The following is a 7,371-nucleotide window of genomic DNA, read 5'->3' on the forward strand; positions in this document are numbered from 1 at the left end:
CACACACACTGGCTGAGACACACACACACAGATAGAGAGAGAGAGAGACACTGAGGCCCACAGAGAGGCTGGCTACTTTTATAGGGAGAACAAGTCATCACCCAAGATGAGTCACGAGTCACAGTGGCTTAGCAGTTTGCTGTTAGCAGGCTTAGGCTTGAATGATTGTGTAGACCTTGTAGGCCTTACTGCTTCTGCTCTCAAGAACCTTTGTCTCATGACATGAAGTGTGTGTGTGTGTGTGTAAATAATCTCTGTCTGGGATGCAGCAGTAAAACCCCAGTAGCATCCAGTAAGGATCCTTGAACAATTCTCGTTTTGAAAAACAATTATCACCCCAAAGGCAGAGCCGAAGGTTTTACTTATTCATTTATTTATTCAATGCCTTTCCATTCTGCCCTTTTAAAGCAAAACCTTTCCAATGTGCTAACAAAACATCAATACAACACAGATATACAAGGATAGAACAAGGTCAATAAATTAACAGCTAAACAGCAGCAATTAAAACATAGAACTTAGCATGAATTCAGCAGTCAAATGCAAAGAAGAACAGCCACGAAAATATGCTTTAGTTATTCTTTTTCTTTGCAAAAAGAAATGCAAAGTGGGTTACAACAACAGCACATACATGAGTATGCCATCAATACATTTTTCTCCAGAGAAGGTACTTCCAAAGAGGTGGGCTACTCCTGCAAAGCCCCTATCTCTGTTACCTTTATTCCCCCAAGAACTTTTGAGTCTTTTTAAAAGAGAAGAATCATCGCCTGGAGTACATCTAGAGTTACCTATCCCACTTTCACACCCAATATGCAGGCATTGCAGGTTTGCATATTTTTTTTAGCAAACTACAAAGCCTATTTCAACCACCAGCACCATTCAGACCAAAACAAGGGGGGAGGTACCATACTATGTGAAGCAATGTCTCTCGTGAGCTGCAGTTAGTTAGGGGGAGAACTGTAGCTGAATGATAAAAACAACATGCATGACAAGCACAAGATCCTAGTTTCACTTCCTGGCGTTGATGGGTGGGGCTGGGGAAGACTCCCATTTGAAACCCTGAAGAGCCACTGCTTGTGGCCTGTTGGAACCCATAATACCATATGCTGTTCTCTTGTCTGGTTTATTCACCCTTAGGGAACTGAAGGGTCATGGGGTCTTGGCATGCAAATGGATGGATTTACTTACAAATGCAAAGCAAGGTGTCTCGGAGGATGAAGTACTTGGCTGAATTGAAGGAACAAAGTTGGGTATGGTGAGGCAATCCATTTCCCCTAAGGAGGCCCTTTCCTTCTTTGCTTTTTCACCTCTTCCTGCTTCCACAACTGCTTGGCAATAAGGTCTCATTGCTTTCATTATTCTTAGAAGAAAAATAGCCCAGAACATCACAATTTTGTTTAGTAACTCATTCTAGCCAGACCTCTGGCTCTACTCCTCATCTTCTGGTCTCAACAAACATGCCTTGATTCTCTGTGTCCAGAACAGCAGTCCATATATTGGTGAACTATTCCTCCCATAACCCCTGATCATTGACCATGTTGTCTATTGTTGATGGAAGTTGTAATCCAACAGTATGTGGATGGCGCCACATTGGAGTCAGCTGCTCTAGAATATTGGCTGGTTTCACCAACAGGGCCTTGTCTGCACAGCTGATGCTGATGCCAGCTTGTGAAAATAGCATTGATGAACTAGAGGAATGAACACAGCAGATTACTAGTTTTTGTTCAAAGAAAGGAGAAGGAAAATGAAGATGACGGATGGACAAAGATATGCAGAGAGAGGATTTTATGTAAAGCTTAACCCTAAATGGCCTCTGTCCAGTAAACCTGAAGGAGCGTCTCCACCCCCATCGTTCAGCGTGGACACTGAGGTCCAGCACCGAGGGCCTTCTGGTGGTTCCCTCGCTGCGAGAAGCCAAGTTACAGGGAACCAGCTAGAGGGCCTTCTCAGTAGTGGTGACCGCCCTGTGGTACGCCCTCCCACCAGATGACAAAGAGAAAAACAACTGCCAGACTTTTAGAAGACATCTGAAGGCAGCCCTGTTTAGGGAAGCTTTTAATGTTTAATAAACTATTGTATTTTAATATTCTGTTGGAAGGGCAGGATATAAATAAATTATTATTATTATTATTATTATTATTATTATTATTATTATTATTATTACCAAAGTAGGTACCATCTAAAACCCTGAAATCTCATACACACTACCCTGGTTTTCTTGTATGTTGTTATTCCTTCACAGTAAAATTACTTTTGTAGACCTTCAACATTGTTAGAAGTGTAATCAAACTTTGTTACATAAAGTTTTTTTGTTTTGTTTTTTACTTAGATGGATGTTTGGCTACTAAAATTAGATGCAACATTTTGGAACGTTTACTAATCAGCCATCTGCATAACGGAGGCCTATTTTGCAATAGCAGGGGTAATTACAGCTTTAAAAGGTAAGCGGTCACTTTGTCACCTTTATGTTAATTAGTTATTGTGCTCAGTGCCGCCAAATTTGTGGGGAGATTGTTGGACCTCTGATTTGCTGATGAAGTAATTAATTTACCTAATTATCAATATCAGTGGTATAAGGAAGAGGGGTAAAGTGATACTTTTGCCATATGTAGCACCCTTTCATAAGAAACATGAATATGCTCGTGGGCTAATAAAATAATTTTACAATGTTTATGTTTTGTTCACCTATCTGCTAGTCTAGGGATGTGGAACTTTGAAAATGAGTTATGTGTGGTTAAGGGGCATCAAATCTTCTCTCCAGTCCACACTTAATTTAAAATGGCATCTCAGCCTGAGAAGGGATGGAAATAAAATGCTAACAAAAGAGTGATTGCAGGTCTCGGTGTTTAACATGTAAGATCTCTCATCTTAAAAAATTAATTAGTCCATAATAGTCCATCCTATGAAAGGAAGTCAGGGAAAGTAATATTAGTTATTATGAGTTGGATGGTTCCTCATGCACCAAACGGCTATCAAGACACATGAGGGCTTGGAAGAGATGGAATAAAGGCTTTGGTATACACAACAGTCTTCTGTTCTGTAGCTCAAAACATATCAAGGGGGCAATTGTCAACCCTAAACTTTTAGTAATGGTATTTCTGTGTTTGCCTTTGACAATGGCATAGTTGTGTTTGATCCCACATTTTAAGAGTGAATTTGGAACTGACCATCTCCACCTTTGGTCACATGTCACTACCCAACAGGAAATGGTAAGGTGCTACTCCACCCACCCCATTCTGCCATTGCTGCCAAAGCCTCCTTTATCTGGGATGCATGATGGTGTCTGAAGCAGCGGCAGCTGGTTCTGCAAGCTATTCTGTTAAAGATATATTTGTTATTTATATTTTAGGAAAGCTAACATAGTGTACATCACAAGGCTTGGGTCTGTTTAAAGTGGCATTAGCTAACAAGGATGTTGGCTGCTACGGTTTATAAAACTAAACAAATTAGATGGCAACTATCAATAACTGAGCAACTTTCTCTTCCAGGAGGAACAACTTTGCTTTCTCAAGCTGCTGCTATAAAATGCAAAATAATGACTTTTTAAAATTGGGGTGGGTGGGTGATTCTTTTATCCTCAGTGCAGGCCTGGTAAACAGAGAATCTGATATAATGTTCCAATACACAAAGAGATATTACAGAGCTGAGAAGAAAATGTGGCCATTTCACCCCTCTTTACAATGACCGTGAAAAATTACAGCAGCTAATTAAATAGCCACTGCTTCTTCCCTCCCCACTTCACTGCTCAACCTCTATCATTTTAATAAGCCATTCTTCAGAACAAAATGCTGTATTCATAATGGATGATATTCAGTTATGATCAATACTCATGCAAGATTTAGCATCCGATTTTAAACAGACGGTTACAATGCTCAGAAATAAATAGTGCATGGAACAGACACTCCCTGCATGATTCAGAGCACAGAGGAAGGAAGCACTATTCTTTTTTAGGCGAAACACCTCTACTACATAATGCCTTCTTCCTTTTCAGAGGTTGGGATCTGACTTCAGATTCACAGCAATTCTGCATTTCTTCCTTTGAATCTGTACACTAAAGTTTAAAAAGTTGACACCGTGAATGTCTGCAGGAGGGGAGGGGACAAAGGGCCTTTGGATATGTAAAGAGATCCGTCTTCACTACGCTATAACAAGGTTCTATGAGCCTTCTTTGCTATATTTATATCCAGCACAAGATCCCAGATCCACAGTCTCCCTCCCCCAGGGAAAAAGCATGTGGGACAAGCAAAGCATTTTAAATTTTATATATATATATATATATATATATATATATATATATATATATATATTGCTCTTGAAGTCCTTACTAGTTATTGCTGTTCCATAATTTTTCTGGGGAGGTGCAAGGGTTGCATTGAGATGTGTTCAACTGCCATCTATGGTCAGAGACCGAAAGGTCTACACACTTTGTTGGAAATATCACCTGATAGAAATAAATCTTGAAGAGGAAGAGCAAGAACTTCTTGCATGACTAGCTACTATTTGGAGCAGATAGCACAAAAAGTAGATGTGCAAAAAGGCTGGCATAATAGAAATAATTCCCTTTGTACAGGGGTACCTCTGGTTGCGAACGGGATCTGTTCCGGAGGCCCGTTCACAACATGAAAAGCCTGCAACCTGAAGCGCTGTATCTGCGCAGGTGCGTGGTGCGATTTGGCACTTGTGCACATGCATAAAGCACGATTTAGCACTTGTGCACATGCGTGAGCGGCGAAACCCGGAAGTAACACATTCCGTTACTTCCGGGTCGCCACGGAGCGCAACCCGAAAGTGCTCAACCTGAAGCAACTTCAACCCAATGTATGACTGTACTTAAAAAAAAAAAAAAAAGACTGCAGAGGTGGGGGGGGGGGCATTCATGCACACAGCCCTAGTACTTTGTGACCAGCTGCAAAACTCAGTTCTGCTCATACAGTTTCTCCTGAGCCCCCACCCTGAGCCAGTTTTCTGGGCCTAAGACCATCAAATACCATTAAAGACACATCACTAGCTATTAGCTAAGCAAAACTCTACCAACTGTTAACTTTCCACTTGACATTGCCCAACAACATTTAGCAGTCGAAGGAAACAGATTTAGAAATAGCGCTAATGATGCTCAAGAGATGGCTGACTAGAGAGCTATTGTTTTACACAGTCTCTTTTGAGACTAAGGACACTCTTGACAAATTGGATATTGGCTTTTTGGCAGCATTTCTAGCCTCAGCATCCACATGAGAAAGGCACGGAGGAAGAAATTTGCACAGCCCTTCAGGCTTGCTCATGGGGTATCTCTTCTGCTATTAAATATCAGAGTGTGTAACTCACAAAATCAATGAGTATGATCAGTCTTCTTCCTTTGTACGAAAAGCTGCCACCTGCCACATTCAGGCCCCCATGGGCAGATTCCCCTTTTCTCTCCTAACTTGAGTTCTCATAACGGGGACAAAATCTTGCAGGGAAATGCCAGCAGATCATAATTAGGCATCCGAGTTCCACAATTGGTACAGCATTGGTTGAGGCATAAATGGTAATTGCACCATGGCTGCTACACAGGGAACTTACATGTGTGTGTGTTAGGGCTCAACATTATCTATTCTATTTAATCAAATTCTGCTTACTTCCCGCATTTATATAAACCTTCCTGTCCAGGTACTTCATGCAGTTACAGTTTAAAATAATAGCCTTTAATATATTGGAAATGATACAAAGGGGGGGGGGGGAGGGAAAGGAAAACCAGAAAATATGGGTACCAGTTCCATCATTTTCCTCCCAGATGATGCTACATAATGAACAGGCAGAATGACCACTGCAAAAGGTGATTCTGAGAAATGCTTTCCCTTCTTACCATACACATACGCCGTACCATACGCATCCCCTGGAAATTGTTCATTAGACAAGCATTTGCATAACGAGTCCAAAATTTCCACTTATTCCAATGGGAACATTTATTATCTGTAATTTGTCTGATCTCCCCACCTTCCATACCCCCCATTGTTCATTTCTGGAATGGCTGCAGACAACCACCAAAAGAGAGACAAAGGAAAAACTGATTTGTCTGATGTCTCCTGCTCTTTGACTTGTCCTCTATGTTTCAACATGGTCTCTGCCTGAAAAGGGCTGCCACCAACCATCAGAGCACAAACAAGTAATGCAGTGAGGAAATAGGCATATTCCAGCTGCTGCAATATTTGAATCTGTGGTGTGCATAACAAGGTTTGGGCATCATTCTCTATGTTGGGATAACTGATTTTTTGTAGTTGGACCTGCATGTGGTCAAATGAAATATTGGTCCATTCAATGGGGGGGGGTGTTCACTGTCTAATTTCCTTCTCTCTCTCTCTCTCTCTGGACTCAGCTATAGATGGGTAAAGAAAAAGTGTTTTATATGCATTGTATATGCATTATAACATTGTGATACCAGATGGCACTGTGGAGTTCGATTTTTACCAACACAATTTCTCATACAAAGTTTACAACACATTTTCCTGAAATGCTTCTTTGCTGTGTCTAGATCCAGCCTCTCTCTCTGTCTCTCTGGCAGCCAGGTGGAATGGATACTGATGACAAAGGTTCTTGGAGAGGAGAGGATTCTAGCCAAGCTGATGGAGAAGGCCACACTGTTTCGTCTCTCCCTCTGCAGCAGTGAGAGGTTTGACTCCTTGGCCCCATCTGCACTACTCATTTAAAGCAACATTATATGGTCATAATTCCCCAGCCCCCTCCAGCATCCTGGGAACTATAGGGGAACTGAGAATTGTTAGGAGACCCCAAGTCCTCAAGTTCCTTCAGAAGAGGGATTGAATGTTAAACCCCTCAGAATTGTAACTCTGTGAATGGATTAAGGGTCTCCTAACAACTCTTAACACTACTAACAAACTCCAGTTCCCAGCATTCTTTGCAGGGAGTCGTGACTGTTTAAAGTGGTATGATACTGCTTTAAATTTTATTTACAACCCACATCTTCTAAGTGCTTCAACCATCTCAATGATGTTTAAAAATTAAAGTATACACAATTTACATACTATATGCTCAGCACCAATTAGTGTGTTTTCAAACTATCATCTTGTATCAACTCAGCCTCTTTTTCATTTCTTCTGAACATCATTTATTCAACAGAAGAAGCTCACAGAACGATTTTGACTTGATCTTTTGAAGCTGACATGTCACTTTACTCTAGAATGCAACTTGAAATTCTCTTTATTAAAGTTTTAGCACCAAGCTCCCTGCTAATCGTTTCATGCAAAAAAATGTGAAGAACCTCACACTTTGTAAAACTCTTACCGCGATCACAAGAAAAGAGGAGAGATCAATGAAGGGTCTCAAAGATCTCTGCCTTATTGCTTCAAAGGAACAAAGGGTGTACAAATCAAGTCTGCA

The 7,371-nt window shown here is 41.0% G+C and overlaps 1 long non-coding RNA gene across 3 annotated transcripts; it reads left to right on the forward strand.

Moving 5' to 3' along the window:
• Positions 1-6,726, forward strand: LOC310668950. 3 transcript variants are annotated; one of them, XR_014506927.1, is made up of 4 exons: positions 1-355; positions 1,135-1,247; positions 2,327-2,438; positions 6,506-6,726. It is a non-coding gene; the product is annotated as an uncharacterized lncRNA (long non-coding RNA). The 3 variants fall into 3 exon arrangements; XR_014506928.1 differs by having other exon boundaries at positions 2-292; XR_014506929.1 differs by lacking the exon at positions 1-355 and having other exon boundaries at positions 362-1,247.
• Positions 6,727-7,371: the final 645 nt, after the last annotated feature.

The sequence above is a fragment of the Podarcis tiliguerta genome (genome assembly GCF_965153285.1).
Source record: "Podarcis tiliguerta genome assembly, chromosome: Z".
NCBI lineage: Eukaryota > Metazoa > Chordata > Lepidosauria > Squamata > Lacertidae > Podarcis > Podarcis tiliguerta.